This window comes from Muntiacus reevesi, chromosome 4 (assembly GCF_963930625.1).
Source record: "Muntiacus reevesi chromosome 4, mMunRee1.1, whole genome shotgun sequence".
Taxonomy (NCBI): domain Eukaryota; kingdom Metazoa; phylum Chordata; class Mammalia; order Artiodactyla; family Cervidae; genus Muntiacus; species Muntiacus reevesi.
Window position 1 is genome coordinate 106,025,612 of NC_089252.1, and position 17,769 is coordinate 106,043,380.

A 17,769-nucleotide genomic window follows, 5' to 3' on the forward strand; every position below is an offset into this window, starting at 1 on the left:
TGTCACCTTGCAATACCGGACTTGTTAGGTCTTGCGTTCCGTTCACGGTACTGCCTACCCCCTCTCCCCTTCTCCCTGAGCCTAATTTTCCGCTTTGGTTGGAGCAGGACCCACCCAGACTGCCTTCTTCCCCGCATCTCCTTTTTTCTCTCCTTTGCCTGAACGGGCTCACCTCTCTGTCCCAAGCTTTCCTAATCAAGTTGCATCTCAAGTCTCCCCTGGCTGTCCCCTTTCCCAGCCCACTTTTGTTTATGTTTCAAGTATTCTTCCTTTCTGTGAGACTTGGGCAACTTTAGAAACTTAGTAGAGAAGCAGACTCAGAGGGTCTGAGGAGGTCTTAGAATTTCTGCACTAAATCATAAGGGGCCCTTCCTGGAGCATTTCATGATGAGGAAGAAAGCCCCAAATAGGCCCTCTGGAAAACCAGAAGTTCCAGCTTGTTGTCCTGTGTACCACTGGTGACGGCTTATGTTTCCTTAGTGCACGTCCTTCCTTTTATTAAAGTGATAGGAGGCCTGGTTCCCCTGTGATTGCATTTCAGGGAAGGGAAGGGTTATAACTATTTTTCACAGAGGTATTAATTCCAGAATGACTTCTCAGAACTTCCCCACTGTACTCACGTGGGCCGAATGGGAAGTTCCTGCAAAAACTATGCTCCTTGACATCAGAGAAGGAGCCTGCAGCTGTGTGTGTCTTGTAGAGTCCAGTTGCTGGACTTGCAGGTTTGCTTGTTTATGATGCAGGCCTTCCTTATTTGGGTGAATTCTTCCAGGCATTAAGTAACTCTGAAGAGGCTGTTCTTGGACACTACTTTTTTTCTGGTTGCCTGACCTTCATAAGTCTAGCAGCAAGTCCTGGACTGTATATGTTTGCTACATTTTCTCTCATTTTTAGTCTCTAGTTGCCTTGCTATATTTTCCCTGCTGAACAAATACCCACTTGTTCCTATAGTAATAATATGTGACGACTTAGCCAAAATCAGCTGCTGACTTGAGTGCGTGAACTGTGTGTGTGTTCGAGACTTTGTGTGTGGGTCTGCGCTCCTCTCCCTACGTCTCTCCTCCAGCTGGACTTCTTTTCTGTCTAAAGGAACTCCAGGCTTAGGTTTGTTCCCTAACCTAAGATTTCTTAGCAGAGCCTTGGCTGTTTTCATGGGTTTGATTGATACCCGACTTATTCCCTGGGGTTTGATACTTGTGATTCAGAGAGGGAAATGTGATTATGACAGGGCACAGTTGCTCACAGCTGAGAAGTGTGCCAGGTTGAAAGTTCAGAGTGACAGTGCTGGCCCTTTGAGTCTTCAGGGACACAAACACTTCTGTACTTAATATTCAGTGTGAGCACAAGTGCAAATCTCACTGTGGTTGGTATATTCCGAATGCAAAGGCAGGACTAGAAATAGGGTGTTTTTTGCTCAGTGTAAGCTAGACATGGAGGAACTTTGTGGCAATGGGTAGTAGGTCTTGGGACAATGATGAGTAGGGGTGATGGGGAGAAGAGTTGAAAAGGCTCGAGCTATGACTGCCCTGGACACAGGCATGGTCTTGAATCGAGAGTCTTTTTCCCCCCACCGAGAAACAGACAGCAGGCCAAGGAGAGTCCCACTGGCCAGGACCAGGCCAGAGAAGTACTTTTCTTCTCTCTTAAACTTGTTGGTTCTAATGAAGTAGAACTGTAGGGCTTTTCCATTTTGCAGAGCTGGGAAGAGGAGAAGTCATTTAGAAGCTGCTTTACATTTTGAAATGAACTTTGCTGGGAAAAAGGAAGGGGAAAGAGTTGGTCTCAAGGAAGTTCTCCTGCTTGGGTTTGGCTGTCTTCCTGGTCACAGGACCTGTTCCTCAATCTGGCACAGCTGCTGCCAGGAGTGCCAGGCTCCCACAACAAGACTGCTCATCTTGTAACCCTTTGAGGGAGGTCTGAGTTTGTTGAGATGACGCCACTTCATTCTTTATCAATTTCATTCTTAGTTTCTTAAGCATATTTCATCTCTCTTTTTTGGAGGGAGGGGGGCACCATTCAGCATGTGGGATCCTAGTTACCTGAACAGGGATGAAACCTGTGCCCTCTGCAGTGGAAGGGCGGAGTTCCAACCACTAGATCACCCAGGAAGTCCCCAAGCAAATTTTTAATACCAGTCGTCTCTCTTGAGCAGTAGAACTGACAGCCCCTGTCCTCTTTGAGTTCCAGTCATTTTCCTTCCAGTGCTTTCCTCCTGTGTGGCGAACTCAGACACTTCTGACAACTTCCCAGTTTTGAGGGCTGGCGCTATTCTGTTTTCCTGTTGGATCAGCTATGTTCTATAGGATGGACCTATTTCTCTGCTAGACAGGCCATATACAGTATGGTTGCCTGGCCTTTGTAAGTCTTGCAACAAATCCTGGACTGTATATGTTTGCTACTTTTTCTTTCCTTTTCAGTCTCTAGTTGCCTTGCTGCAACATTTTCAATCCCTTCACATCCTGACTTCAGTGAACCCTCAGACCACTGTTTCTGTGTTTGTTTTTCTATCCCCCACATCACTTTTTTTCTCCATTTACAGCTTGCTGTGTTTTTTACCTGAAGGAACACCCTCTTATATCTCAACAGGGGATTTTGATTCTCATGGGGATTTCTCATCCTGATGCTTGGCTCACTGTGTAGGGCTTTTCAGACGTCTCAGGCCAGGCAGTTGGGAGTTGATGTGATAGTTGATATGTACAGCTGATTCTTTAAGCTACATAAACATACAAGCCACCATCCACAGGCGTGTGCCAGCGTCAGCATCCCCTTGTTCAGGTGGTGAACTTTCCAGAGGCTTCAGCTAAGGTACCTTCTGTGTGCAGGGAAAGCCCAAGAAACTCAGAGACAAGCTTTTAAAGGGCCTTCCCCCTCTGGGTTTTCTGAAGTGTTTCTGAAATGCATTCGGTGTAGAAGTAGAAGAAATTGCTTTAAACGAGGGACCTTTGCCATGCTGTACCTGCCAAGCAGTTCCTCTTGTTTTGGTGACTTTATCTGTGGTCTGTGATTTAATTAAGTCACAACAGAGCAGAGCTGAGCAGTTCTGGGGCTGCCTTGTGTGTTCCAGCCCAAGCGAGTGGGCCAGCCATCAGCCGAAGGTCGTTATTGACCAATGTGTATGTTGGTGCTAGGATTATTTACTCTCAGGACCTGTAAATGCAAAGCACACTCAAGCCTCCTTCACCGTGCACCATCAGAATCCTGGCTGAAGTGTAGACAGGATTGCCCTTTTAACAAAAGCATTTATAGAGTTTGGATAAGCCTACATTCTTATTTTCCTGTGACAGATTTGGGCACTAGCCAGTTAGGAGAAGGTGTCAGTGTTTTATGAGGACACTGCTCGCGTTGAGAAATGATAGCTTTCTTCCTGAGGTCCAAAGTAACATCACAGACTAGTCTACCCAGCTTTGAATCTTGATCTCACATAAGAATCCCTGCTATTTTGTCAAGCAGTGAGCTGGCCCCCCTGAGTGTTCTGTATAGATATATGCATGTTGGGACAGCCTTTCCTGGGATCATCCCTCCCCACCCCTTTCCAATATTTATCTTAAAAAATGTCAGATATACAGAAAAGACAATAATACAGTGAATGCATATCTGCCCCCCACCTAGATTCAGAAATTGTTCACCTTTTGCCACATTTACTTTATCTCTTTATATGTTTTTGGGGAGAAGGGGGTGATACATTTAAAGATAGCTTGCAGCCAGCATCACACTTTATCCCTAAAAACTTCAGTTGAGTCTCCTAAAAATAAGGACAGTTGCCTTCATAACCACAGTTTCATGATCACACCTATGAAAATTTATAACCCTACAAGATCATCTAATATCCAGTTTGTATTCACACAAACACACAAAATTCCTCCATTGTCACAGGTCTCTTATAGCTGGGATTTTGCAAAAACTCTGATCTGATCAAGATCCACACATTGCATCTGGTTTTTTTTTTTTTTTTTTTTAAATATTCATTTATTTGACTGCCGGCTTAGTTGCTCCAAGGAATGTAGAATCTTAGTTTCCTTACCTGGTATTGAACCCATGTCCCCTTGCATTGCAAGGTGGATTCTTAACCACTTGACCACCAGTGAAGTCCCTGGTTATGATTTTAAGTCACTTTTAGGCTGAAAGAATCTCCCCTACACGTGCATGCGTGCACACACACACACAGAGTTTTCCGTTGTTGTTGTTTACTGACATTGCCTTTGAAAGAGTTCTGGCCAGTTGTTGTGTATGGCGCCCCATCTTCTGGAGTTGTCTGGGTGTTACCTCGTTGAGGTGTTTGGGTGGTTTCCTGGACCCCTGTGTTTCCTGAGTTGGTGTGATGAAGCCATTAGATTGCGATGACTTTTCTTTATATCAAGAACACTGTGTGAGCAGTGCTGTGTGCTTCATGTTACATGACACCAGGCGACACATGACATCAGGCAGTCCCATGGTTAGTGACAAGGTCAGTTACTGGGCATAGAGGGCGTGTGTCTAGCTTCCTCCTTTGTAGGGTACATTGTCCCCTTTGAAGTTAGTATATTACCTCTATGGTGGTAACTCTTAGAGATCTTGTGAATATCCTGTTCCCGGGTCACTTCACTTCTGGTAAAAGAATGAAATTCAGTGATGGTTGGAATGGAGCTGGAGCTCATGTGTGAAGGTGCCATCTCTGGGCCTGTCACCCAACATGCTCTAGATAATGTCTCTCTCTGTCCCTCCTCCCCCACACCTGGAGTGCCAGCCAAGGCACAGGAAGAGCATTCTGTCACAGGCTGGTATTGTATCCAAGGGGGAAAGACGTGTGGCCAACATTAGCATGGAGGAAGATGAGGGGTTCTTTTGAGGGGGGGTCATTATTTTTAGGAAGTTTTTGGTTTTCTAAATGCTGATTCATCTGGTAGCATTTATCAATAATGGTGATCTCCTTTTTAAATTTTATTTATTTATTTTTGGCCGTGCTGGGTCTGCATTGCTGTGTGGGTTTTTCTGTAGTTGCAGGAAGCAGGGGTTATTCTAGTTGTGGTGCTTAGGCTTCTCATTGCCGTGGCTTCTCTTGTTGCAGAGCCTGGGCTCTAGGGAGCATGGGCTTCAGTCATTGTGACACACGGGCTCAATAGTTTCGGCTCCCGGACTCTGGAGCACAGGCTCAGTAGTTGTGGCACACCAGCTTAGTTGCTCCGAGGTATGTATGATCTTCCCAGACCTGGGATCCAGCCCGTGTCCCCTGCCTTAACAGGCATATTCTTTACCATTGAGCCACCAGGGAAGCCCTATTCCTTTATTTATAATGAAACTTCACCAATTTGGAGTAAATTCAGGGCCAAAGGGAGTTGTCTGAATTAGGGGATAATCTGAGTTGTAATGAAATGGATCTTTTTAGCCTTTTAAATACCTCTGTTTTTCATGTTGTCCTATAGGGGATTGTCAAGCTTCTACTGCTTTAATGAGCTGTTTAAAATCCTTTGCATTTAGTACTTCCATGAAGTCTTCTGTTGAAGAAATTTTACAAATGGTTAAAAATAGCAGGATCCCTGGCTCTGGAATCCATCTGACCTGACTTTCATGCCTGCCTCTGCCACATACTGCCTTTGAAGTGAAAAAGTGAAAGTGGTTTAGTCTTGTCCGACTCTTTGCGACCCCATGGACTGTACATTCCATGGAATTCTCCAGGCCAGGATACTGGAGTGGGTAGCCTTTCCCTTGTCCAGGGGATCTTCCCAAACCAGGGATTGAACCCAGATCTCCCACGTTGCAGGCGGATTCTTTACCAGCTGAGCCACAGGGGAAGCCTAAGAATACTGGAGTGGGTAGCCTATCCCTTCTGCAGCGGTCTTTCCCAACCCAGGAATCAAACTGGGGTCTCCCGCATTGCAGGTGGAGTCTTTACCAACTGAGCTACCAGGGAACCTTGTGGCTCAGCTGGTAAAGAATCTGCCTGCAATGAGGGAGACCTGGGTTTGATCCCTGGATTCTCCTCTCTGCAGGATTCTCTTCTTTTAGTCTGTCTTTATGGGCTTCCCTGATAGCTCAGTTGGTAAAGAATCCACCTGCAATGCAGGAGACCTGGGTTCGATCCCTGAGTTGGGAAGATCCCCGGAGAAGGTAAAGGCTACCCACTCCAGTATTCTGGCCTGGGTTGCAAAGAGTTGGACATGACTGAATGACTCATTTTCACTGCCCTTGAGCAGCCCACATATATCTCAAAGCTTTGGTTTCTTCCCCAGCAAGATGGGATGGATGATTTTTCTGGGACTGTGGGGATTAGAAAGAGTGTGTGTAAAGAAGCTGGATTGGTGTCAGGCACTGTTGGGCCCTTCATAGTGGGACGGGGTGTCATAATCCTCATTGTTATTACAGTGTTCTCATTCAGAGTTCAGTTAAGAATATCTCACAAGTGCTGAAGTAACTTGTTTTCTGAATCAGGTTAAACAATTTCCTTTCTGTCTTGTTTACTCAACATCTTTACCTTTAGCCCTCTTTTAAACGGTGTGAAGTCAGGTTAGCCAAAAGTTCATTCAGGTTTTCCTGTAAGAGCATACAGAAAAACCTGAACAAACTTTTAGTAGTAAAACCTGAACAAACCAGTAGTAAAAAATTGTAACCCAGCCAGCACAGTGACTGCTCATTCCAAGTTAGCATGCATCCAGACCGGGTAGCTTTGGTATAAGTAATAATCTCCTTCCTTCTTTTCTTGAGTTTTTTGCCTGCAGAGTCTCACGTGGGCTGTGAGTGGGCAATGGGTGGTCTGGGGCAGCCCATTTACGGGTGACAAGGTCAGAGTTCCTGACTTCATCGCCCAGGTCTTATGGTAGCAGGTGGTGGCGCTGGCCACTGGAGCCTGCATTTCTGCAGTTGGTTCTTTGCTGAGTCCCTAGTGTGCTGTCTTTTGTGCTCAGCTCTTGATGTGCTGCACGGGAACCTTGGTTGTTTTTCCTTTGCAACCAAGGAGAGTGAGCAGGTGAAGTGTGTAGCACTGGGCCCCTGTCCATAGGTGCAGAGCTGAGATGTGAGCCAGGTCCCTCAGGCCCCAGTAGTTCTCAGCCACTTCCCCTGCCCTCCTTACACAGGCACGCTTCTGATTACTCTCTTTCCCTGTCTACTTCACCTCATTCTTTTTTCCTGTTGGGATAATTCCGAGTTTCTTTCTTAATAATTCTTCTTAATGTCCAGAGTATTATATGAAACATCAGATGGTTTTGTGGCTGTTGATAACATTAAGCATGTAAATTTGAAATGACCTACCAGTCCTTTCATGTATGTTTGAGTTACATCTTAGGTTTGCTTTTCTGGCCTGGGCCTTTGTGAAGGGTTTTCCTCGCTGTGCTAGGATGATGAGCCCACCCTGGGACCAGGGTCTAGTGTCAGGCACAGCCTCCTGGGGCCCCAGGGGAGGCGTACATGAATCCATTCTGTGACTGGTGAGGAGGGATTTCCAGGGCCGTTGGTGATTTCACATAACCTCAAGTTTTCACAGAATTTGTTTTCCTGGTGCTGTATGACTATAGGGAGACTAGTTAGAAATAGTAAGAGTTGGGGATGACCCTTAAGAGTTATCCTTTTCTTCGTGTGTATGTAGAAGTGGTCTGTACACCTGTTTTAGTTCATTCCACTGCTCAGAAGTTATCTATCTAACCCAGGGTTTTTCAACTTGACACCACTGACATCTTGTGCCAGGTAATTCTTGGTTTGAGGGGCTGGCCTCTGCATTGTAGGATGTTTAACAGCATCTCCAGCCTCAGTCCAATGAATGCCAGTAGCTCCCCCACCGCCGCCCCACTGACCCATGGGGTCGCGATTCCCCCTGTTAAGAACTACATTTGTTCAGTTTGTGGACTACTCAGCAGACTCTCTATGGGCCCTAGTAGAATGGATCTGTTAAATAAAGACCTGGGTGCCAGGCATGTTGTTGGGTGCTGCCTTGACAAAGAAGAGCTGAGACCTAGTCCCCTGTCCCTGAGGGGTTCACAGCTGGAGTGGACTGTGGGAGCCCTGGTAGGTCATCCCAGTGCAGTGTGAAGAGGGCTGCTGACGTTTGAACAGAGTTGAGGGATGAGAGCTTCTGCCAGGAGACCTTGGGAAGTGACCCTGAGAAAGACCTGCTTGGTCCCAACACTGGAGGTGAAGGAGATGTGAGGGGCTCTGTATCCAGAGGGAGTGGTGAGAACAAGGTCCAGATAGGAGATCATGGGCATGGCCTTCAGTTCTGGGGGCTGGAGATAGTGGGGGCAGAGGCTTCCAGAAAAAGAGGCAGTGTGTTTGGAGGGGTTCCAGAGAGCTGCCTTTTTTTCCATTTTCAGGCCTATTTTCTACAGCTTACACTTAAAAAGGGTGGTGAATTAAATCATTGGGTGGCAAGTCAGGTTCTGCATTCACCTCAGGCACTTTTTGGATTGTTTCTTTGAGAACCTTTAGAGCAGTTTCATCACATTCCTTTTAGATCTCATGGGGTCTCCCCAGGGAACGTCTGCTCTTTGTGTCTTTGGGGCTGTAGGAGAAGAAACAGGACCCAGTGACCTCCCAACCCCCTGTCCTATTGGCAGTGCCTCCTGAGGTAGCTGTTACGATGATGTGGGCAGACCTGCTGGGCCTGCTCAGTGCCAGGCATCGTGAATTAACCCAGTTAGTCCTCACAGTCATCTTGAGAGGTGGGTGTTGATATTGTCTCCATCTCATAGGTAAGGAAACTGAGTCACTGGGAGGTTAAGTAACCTGCCCAAGGTCACACAGCCTGTGAGTGGTAGAGGCAGGCCGTGTGGCTCTGGAGACACTGCTTTCACCTAATAAGGGAAACAGTTCCTTATTGGTAACTGGCTTCTGTAGACTGTCCGCTGCACTCCACACAGATAGACACAGTGGAGACGCTTCACCCCTGGATTTTTGGTTCAGGCTCAGTTGTGGACAGCTGTCAGGTGTGGTCTCAGAGACCCAGAGGGTAGGCCAATCCTGGGAACTTCTAGCCCCTCTGAGTGGGGCCCCAGGCTGTGGTGATGTTAGGCTTTGCAAACGAACCTCTCCTATGAGTTTCCATCCTCAGTACATGCTGGAACTCCTGCACTAGTGCAGTGGGATTGCCAGCCCCTGAAATCACCTGCTTGCCTATTAGGAAAAGGCTTCTCACCAGAGTTACTGTAGCCCCGTCGATGCAACATGGCCTCCCCTGTGTTTCCTTTGATTTAGAGCATCCTTTTCATTCTAAAGGGTGTCTTGCTATAATCGGGTTCCACTCAAGTTGCTTTTCTGGTGGAGGAGGCAGGAGCTGGCGAGGCTCAGCATCCCCCAGGATGTGGTATCACTTAGGGCCTCGGCGGTGGAAGGGTTGCTCAGGTGGCTGGGTTGCTCAACTAGCGTTTTCTTGACTCTAAAATTGCTTTTAAAGACTTGATGTTGAGCGTTTGTGGCTTTTGCTATTAACAACAAGTGATAGGTGTCAAGAACTCTAATGCCTTTTCTCTATTTTTCTGTCTCACGGACCACGTTGTATGCACAGTCAGTTGGGACACATGTGATTTTTACATATTCACCTTCCTCAAAATGCTTTACCCCCACCTCCCAGTCCCAGCTTATATTCTAGTCCATGGACTTATCCAACCTCTTAGCTCATCAATGTTCTTCGCAGGCTTTTATGTTTTCTTAGAATAGTTTTTCGCTTAATAACATGAAAATGACATAGAGAGATGAGGTGGTCACAACACTTGGATTAAATGACACAAGCCAGGCTGCAGTCCTGCAGGAAGAGATGAACCTTGGCAGCATACACGCACCTCTTGCCAACCCCACACGCACTGGGAGCGTCTTGGCCCAAGCGGGCTCAGAGCATGAGCACAGGTTTTCTATCTGGGTAGCAAGTTTGGGCCTAAAGTATTTGTAAGTGGCTCCATTGAGGTCACGCATGGAGTGGAGACTCACTCATTGCTGCCTTGAATACCTTGCAGCACATATGTGCTGCTCCTGCCTGCCGTGCCTTTGCTTCTGTGGTTTCCAGGTAGCAGTCTTGAGGACCGCAGATCTGCTATTTCCAGCTCTGCTGCCCCCTCTGGCTGGTGTCCTGAAGACACAGTGTAGGGAGACGTAAATGGATGTGTTTTTTTCTGGCAAGAGGCCTGCTTTTATAATTTTGTCCCCAAATTCTCTGTGAGACATCTCATCAGTTACTAGCAAAAGAAAATTCCAATTCTGTTACCTGAAATTAGAGTAAACAGGAATGTTCAATTGCCCCTCATTCGGCTTAGCAGATTACATACTGATTTGTTTTTCTCAACGTGTGTTTAGGTAAATAATTTGCTAATACACCAAATAGGTCAGACTCTCCGAGGAAATGTCCAACAAGAACTGTAGTCTTGCTAAGGACCTGCCTGAGTTCAAGGGCCACTGCTGCTGATGGAACAGTGTCCTGCCTGCAGCTGTTTTATAGTTCTCCCAGCAATGGAGCTTCTCAGGCCCGGCCAGCATGGACGTGGCTCAGGCTGAATTTTGGTCTGTGGTGACGTGAGGTGTGAGGGTGAGGAGAGCTGGGGCCAGGGGCCACTGTCTGACCCTGTTCAAAGCAGGTGAACCGTTGAACCGTACTAGGAACTCCTGGATTCTTGCTTCCACTGGCCATGGCTGCCAGTGGTGTTATACAGTGGGTCCTCCTTTGCCTGGGACTAAGGTAACACCTTGAAGGACAGCCAGGCTCCTGGACCTGTTTCCCCATCTTTGTTTTCTGAGCTCTTCCTGTGCTGCAGACATTCCAGCCACCCCTGTCTGCACTGTAGTCCAGGCCAAGGAGCACAGCCGTGATACCAAACACTGGGCTGCAGCAAGATGCCACCTGCTGCTCTTCTCTCAGCCCCCACACCTGCCAGACCCGGTCCTGCCTCCTCCCCTTACCCACAGTCCTCTTTCCCCTAAATGCTTTTCTCCTTCCTCCCACCTTGCCATGTTCTCTGCATCTTCTAATAGGTGCTCCCTGACGTTAGCCCGTACTGCTCTCCTTTGAAGTTGCAGGACATAAGTCTGTACTGTACATGTTAGGTCTCTGCGTGGCACTAGCTGGGCTGGACTGACTTGGCTGCCAAGCAGGTGCTGGTGCCCTGGCCGGTGCTCAAGGCCAAGGTGGAAACTTGTTCCCTACTGGGAATCTGGTCAGAGAGAGAGCTAGGAGGTGGGGAGACTGAGATTTTTTCCTTCTCTAATCACTGCATGGTTCAGAATGCATTTTCTAAGAAAAACACAGATGTTCTCTTTTAGAATTATGGTACAATTTGTCAATGCTGGAGAAATGTAACATTAGTATGCTATTACCAATTCACAGTCCATATTCAGATTTTATAAATTGCCTGAATACTGTCTTTATAGCTATTTTTCCCTGGTCCAGAGTCATACTTTGGATTCAGTTGTCACATCTCTTTAGTCTGGAATCATTCCTTAGCCTTTCTTTATCTTCTTAGTCTTTGTACTTTTGAGGAGTACAGACCAGTGACTTTATAGAATGGCCTAGATTATGTTTGTCTGATGTTTTCTCATGGTTACATCCAGGTTATGTGTTTTTTGGAGGAAATATTCCCCAAGGATTGCTGTGACTTCCTCAGTGTATTCCCTCTGGCACCTGATGCTGCTTTATCCCAGCATTGGAACAAGCCAACACCTGACACCTTGGGTGAGATGGTTCCTCCAGATCTCTCCACTGTGAAGGTAACATTTTCCCCTTGTAAATTAAGTAAACTGTGGCGAGGTACTTTGAGACCATGTAAATATAGGGTCTATTTTCAGTCTTTCTTGTAAAGCCTCCCCTGGGTGGGAGGTAAGAGCCACAGGCTCTGAAGGTGCTTTGGCCAGTTAGAGGTCTGGTGGTAATACAGAGTCACATTTATAGGTTGTTCATTACGTGCCAAGCCCTAGTACATGCCTTACTCATTTTCTTCTCACATTAACCACATGAGGTGGGTACTTATGTATACCCTATTTTATACCTGGAGAAACTAGTGAATTATCTGACGATAAGGCAGTCACTAGGTGGTGTACTGGAATTCAGACCTGGTGGGTCTTACTCCAGCGGTGGGGCTTCCCACTCTGAGTGTGCAGTGTTCGCATGCAGTTTGTGGCACAGGGACACTGCTCCTCCAGCCTCTGGGCGTCCCATGTCTTCTGCGTGTGGAGTTCTTCAACACCATTTGGTTCTCATTGTCCCTCATCGGCTTGGTTTTTCCCTGAGAGCATCATTGCAGTTATTTTTTTCTAGGCATGATAGATGGACCAGGAAAAAGTCAAAGGCTTTTCATCTTGAGATTGGAATCCAGGAGGGCATATCATTGAAACCAGAGGAATCTTTCCTGTGTGGATAAATTTAACACTTGAGCTGTGCAAAAGTGGATGAAAAGGCTTTTGCCAGTGAGGGGACCACCAATGTAGAACTCATCTTATTTTTTGGTAAGCAATCAGAAAACAGACCAAAATACTATATAAAACAACTATTTGCAGAAATTGGACATCAGGTAGCTCAGGAGCCATGAGGGAAAGAAAATACTGAAGTGAACTTTCTGGTTCTCCCCCTCAGCTCTCTCTTGGAGGCAGTTTCCAGGTCTCGAAGTAGTGAGGAACAACCCAAACAGAGACCAGCAGCCTTGCTGAGTTGAGAAAATAAAGTTGAGGAAGCCAGAGCAGCTGGAATTTTCAGGGACAATATGGAGAAAAAAGAGCTACATAGAGGAAAAACTCAAGACATTTGTTCAGAGGTCTCCATAAGTCCTTTTCTTTTGATAGATGTTAATCTGTGTGTGCACAGGTAAAAATTCAAAGGCAGTACAAGGAACTGCTGGGACACTATGAGCCGGACTATTTAAGACAGTTCAGTTCAGTTGCTCAGTCATGTCCAACTCTTTGCGACCCCATGAACTGTAGCACACCAGGCCTCCCTGTCCATCACCAACTCTGGAATCCACCCAAACCCATGTCCATCGAGTTGGTGATGCCATCCAACCATCTTATCCTCTGTCATCCCCTTCTCCTCCTGCCCTCAGTCTTTCCCAGCATCAGGGTCTTTTCAAATGAGTCAACTCTCCGCATCAGGTGGCCAAAGTATTGGAGTTTCAGCTTCAGCATCAGTCCTTCCAGTGAACACCCAAAACTGATCTCCTTTAGGATGGACTGGTTGGATCTCCTTGCAGTCCAAGGGACTCTCAAGAGTCTTCTCCACCACCACAGTTCAAAAACATCAATTCTTTGGTGCTCAGCTTTCTTTATAGTCCAACTCTCACATCCATACATGACCACTGGACAAACCATAGCCTTGACTAGACGGACCTTTGTTGGCAAAATAATGTCTCTGCTTTTTAATATGCTGTCTAGGTTGGTCATAACTTTCCTTCCAAGGAGTAAGCGTCTTTTAATTTCATGTTTGCAGTCACCATCTGCAGTGATTTTGGAGCCCAGAAAAATAAAGTCAGCCACTGTTTCCACTGTTTCCCCGTCTATCTGCCATGAAGTGATGGGACCAGATGCCATGATCTTAGTTTTCTGAATGTTGAACTTTAAGCCAACATTTTCACTCTCCTCTTTCACTTTCATCAAGAGGCTCTTTAGTTCTTCACTTTCTGCCATAAGGGTGGTGTCTTCTGCATATCTGAGGTTATTGATATTTCTCCCGGAAATCTTGATTCCAGCTTGTGCTTCATCCAGTCCAGCATTTCTCATGATGTACTCTGCATATAAGTTAAATAAGCAAGGTGACAGTATACAGCCTTGACGTTCTCCTTTTCCTTTTTGGAACCAGTCTGTTGTTCCATGTCCAGTTCTAACTGTTGCTTCCTGACCTGCATACAGGTTTCTCAAGAGGCAGGTCAGGTGATCTGGTATTCCCATCTCTTTCACAATTTTCCACAGTTTATTGTGATCCACACAGTCAAAGGCTTTGGCGTAGTCAATAAAGCAGAAATAGATGTTTTTCTGGAACTCTCTTGCTTTTTCAATGATCCAGTAGATGTTGGCAATTTGATCTCTGGTTCCTCTGGCTTTTCTAAATCCAGCTTGAACATCTGAAAGTTCACAGTTCACGTATTGCTGAAGCCTGGCCTGGAGTATTTTCAGCATTACTTTACTAGCGTGTGAGATGAGTGCAATTGTGCAGTAGTTTGAGCATTCTTTGGGATTGCCTTTCTTTGGAATTGGAATGAAAAGCGACCTTTTCCAGTCCTGTGGCCACTACTGAGTTTTCCAAATGTGCTGGCATATTGAGTGCAGCACTTTCATAGCGTCATCTTTCAGGATTTGAAATAGCTCAACTGAAATTCCATCACCTCCGCTAGTTTTGTTCATAGTGATGCTTCCTAAGACCCATTTGACTTCAGATTCCAGGATGTCTGGCTCTGGGTGAGTGATCACACCATTGTGATTATCTGGGTCATGAAGATCTTTTTTGTACAGTTCTGTGTATTCTTGCCACCTCTTCTTAATATCTTCTGCTTCTGTTAGATACCTATCATTTCTGTCCTTTATTATACCCATTTTTGCATGAAATGTTCCTTTGGTATCTCTAATTTTCTTGAAGAGATCTCTAGACTTTCCCATACTATTGTTTTCCTCTTATTTATTTGCATTGATCACTGAGGAAGGCTTTCTTATCTCTCCTTGCTATTCTTTGGAACTCTGCATTCAGATGGGTATATCTTTCCTTTTCTCCTTTGCTTTTCACTTCCCTTCTTATCACAGCTATTTGTAAGGCCTTCTCAGACAGCCATTTTGCTTTTTTGCATTTCTTTTTCTTGGGGATGGTCTTGATTCCTGTCTCCTGTACAGTGTCACAAACCTCCATCCATAGTTCATCAGGCACTCTATCAGATCTAGCCCCTTAAATCTATTTCTCACTTCCACTGTATAGTCATAAAGGATTTGATTTAGGTCATACCTGAATGGTCTAGTGGAGGAGGTTTTTCTTTCCAGTTAAGAGTGAGAGATGTTGTTGAACCCTGGGGGCATTCAGTAGACACCTCAAAAAAATCATGCCCTATCTAGCCCTAGAGAAAGGGTACATGGCTTAAAAACACGCCGTGATACCATATACAAAAACTGAGTAGAAATACATCACAGATCTAGATGTATTGTAGAAGTGAAAACTATAGCACTTCTAGAAAAAAAGTAAGAGAAAGTCTTTGTGACCTTGGGATAGGGAGAGAGGGAGGAGAATGGCTGGTAGGTGGAGTCATCAGAACATACTGTATTTATGGATTTAGTTTGCCATCTTATATGGTTGCTGCTTGTAGTGCCCCAAAATAGGTACAACAATGAAATCAAAGGTCACTGATCACAAGTCACCGGAATAAATATAATAATAATTTTTAAATATGAAATATCAATAGAATTACCAAAATGTGGCGCAGAAACATGAAGTGAGGAAATCTTGGAAAAATGGCCCCAATAGACTTGTTCGACACAGGGTTGCCACATACCTTCAGTTTGTAAAGAACATAGTATCTGTACAACGAGATCTGCTTATATTCTTATGTTTGTCTCACCTTTAGCAAGCCAGCCTGTTTGCTGGTTGCTTGCATTTTAACTGGTAGGAAATTGGAGCTTCTGCGTTCCACACAGATTGTTGATAGAGGATGAATTTCAGACTAATTTGCTATATAATGAGCCTTTGAGTTATGTGTGGGAGTCAAATAGGGGCTAATCTTTTCAATGGAGCCTGCTCATCCTGTGCAGGTGACTTTCTACATGTCTTCAGATTTCTCAGTTCTTTTTTTGTAAGGAGGCAGTTGATGGATCTTTCTTTTTCTCCCTCTTTTAAAAAGGGACTGTTATCTCAATGCTAAGTGAAAGGAAGTGCTCAAGTTCTAGCTTGTATATAGTACAGAGCTTTGTTCCATAGAGTCTTTGTATAGAATTTTTGCTCGTTCTCCTGAGCACTCAGTCTCTCCCAAGCCACCTGCTCTTCCCTTGCCCCTAGAAGGTACTTGGCCACAGTTGGCACTTTCCTGATTCTTGGGTCACATTGTTTGGTCATTTCCTCAGCAAGTGAGTGGGTTCTGTGCTTACATACCCACATCAGAGGCCAGCCTCTAGCTCTTCTTGCACAGGGTCAGGTGTGGTGAGACACCTAGCTCAGTCTCCTGCTGGTAGCTTGGTTGAGGAGCAAGCCCAGAGGAACCATGTTCCCAGCATTATTGTTGGGCTGAGTCTGAGGACAGGTAGCCAGGCCCATACTGGGACCTGTACTGTGCTCCCATTTTTCCCGAGGTCTCATAAATTGTGCCTAGCCATTCCGATCAGGAGCTGGTGTTGGTAGGCCTATTTCAAGTTAGAAATTGTATGATCAAGGCATGTTGATTCTCTGGGGTTGGTTTATGCTCATTCTAGACATCTAGAGATGCCAAAGAATGTACAGACTACCATACATTTGTGCTCATTTTGCACGTTAGTAAGGCTGTGCTCAAAATCCTTCAAGTTAGACTTCAGTAGTACACAAACCAAGAACTTCCAGATGGGGTTTAGAAAAGGCAGAGGAACCAGAGATCAAATTGCCAACATTCGGTGGATCATTAGAGGAAGCAAGTGAAATACAGAAAAACATCTACTTCTGCTTCATTGACTATGCTAAAGCCTTTGACTGTGTGGATCACAACAAAATGTGGAAAATTCTAAAAGAGATGTGGGAATACCAGACCACTTTACCTGTCTCCTAAGAAACTTGTATGCAGGTCAAGAAGCAACAGTTAGATCCGGACATGGAACAACGGGTGGGTTGCAAATTGGGAAAGGAGTATGTCAAGGCTGTGTATTGTCACCCTGTTTATTTGACTTATATGCAGAGCACATCATGTGAAATGCTGGACTGCATGATGCAGAAGCTGGAATCAAGATTGCTAGGAGAAATATCAACAACCTCAGATATGCAGATGACACCACTCTAATGGCAGAAAGCAAAGAGAAACTGAAGAGCCTCCTGATGGGGGTGATAGAGAAGAGTGAAAAAGCTGGCTTAACACTCAGCATTCAAAAAACTAAGATCATGGCATCCAGACCCATCATTTCATGGCAAACAGATGGGGAAAAAGTGGAAGCAGTGACAGATTTTATTTTCTTGGGTTCCAAAATCACTGCAGACCATGACTACAGCCATGAAATTAAAAGATGCTTCTTCCTTGGAAGGAAAGCTATGACAAACCTAGACAGCATATTAAGCAGAGGCAGCATAAAAAGCAGAGACATCACTTTGCCAACAAAGGTCTATGTAGTCAAAGCTATGGTTTTTCCAGCAGTCATGTATGGATGTGAGAGCTGGATCATAAAGAAGACTGAGGGCTGAAGAACTGATGGCTTCGAATTGTGGTGCTGGAGAAGACTCGTGAGAGTCCCTTGGACAGCAGTATCAAACCAGTCAATCCAATTGATTTCCTGAATATTCATTGGAAGGACTGATGCTGAAGCTGAAGCTCTGATACTTTGGCCATCTAATGGGAAGAGCTGACTCATTGGAAAAGACCCTGATGCTGGGAAAGATAGAGGGAAGGAGGAGAAGAGGATGACAGAGAATGAGATGGTTGGATGGCATCACCAACTCAATGAACATGAGTTTGAGCAGACTCCAGGAGCTAGTGAAAGAGGAGCCTGGCATGCTGCAATGCCAGGACAATGAGTCAGACACAACTAAATAACTGAACAACAACAACTTTGATCCACACCTGCCTTTCCTACGGTGGCCTGGAGCTCCCTGTCCTGAGGGTTTTGGATACTGATGTTGTCTCTAGCGTACACACTAGCATACACACTTCTCATTTATCATGCCATCCTCTTACCCAGGCCACCTGTTGT

The 17,769-nt window shown here is 45.5% G+C and overlaps 1 protein-coding gene across 1 annotated transcript in view; it reads left to right on the top strand.

The window, feature by feature from the left end:
* The window catches only part of STIMATE (STIM activating enhancer), a 55,805-nt gene that overhangs the window by 781 nt on the left and 37,255 nt on the right, over positions 1 to 17,769 (top strand). The window lies entirely within an intron of this gene.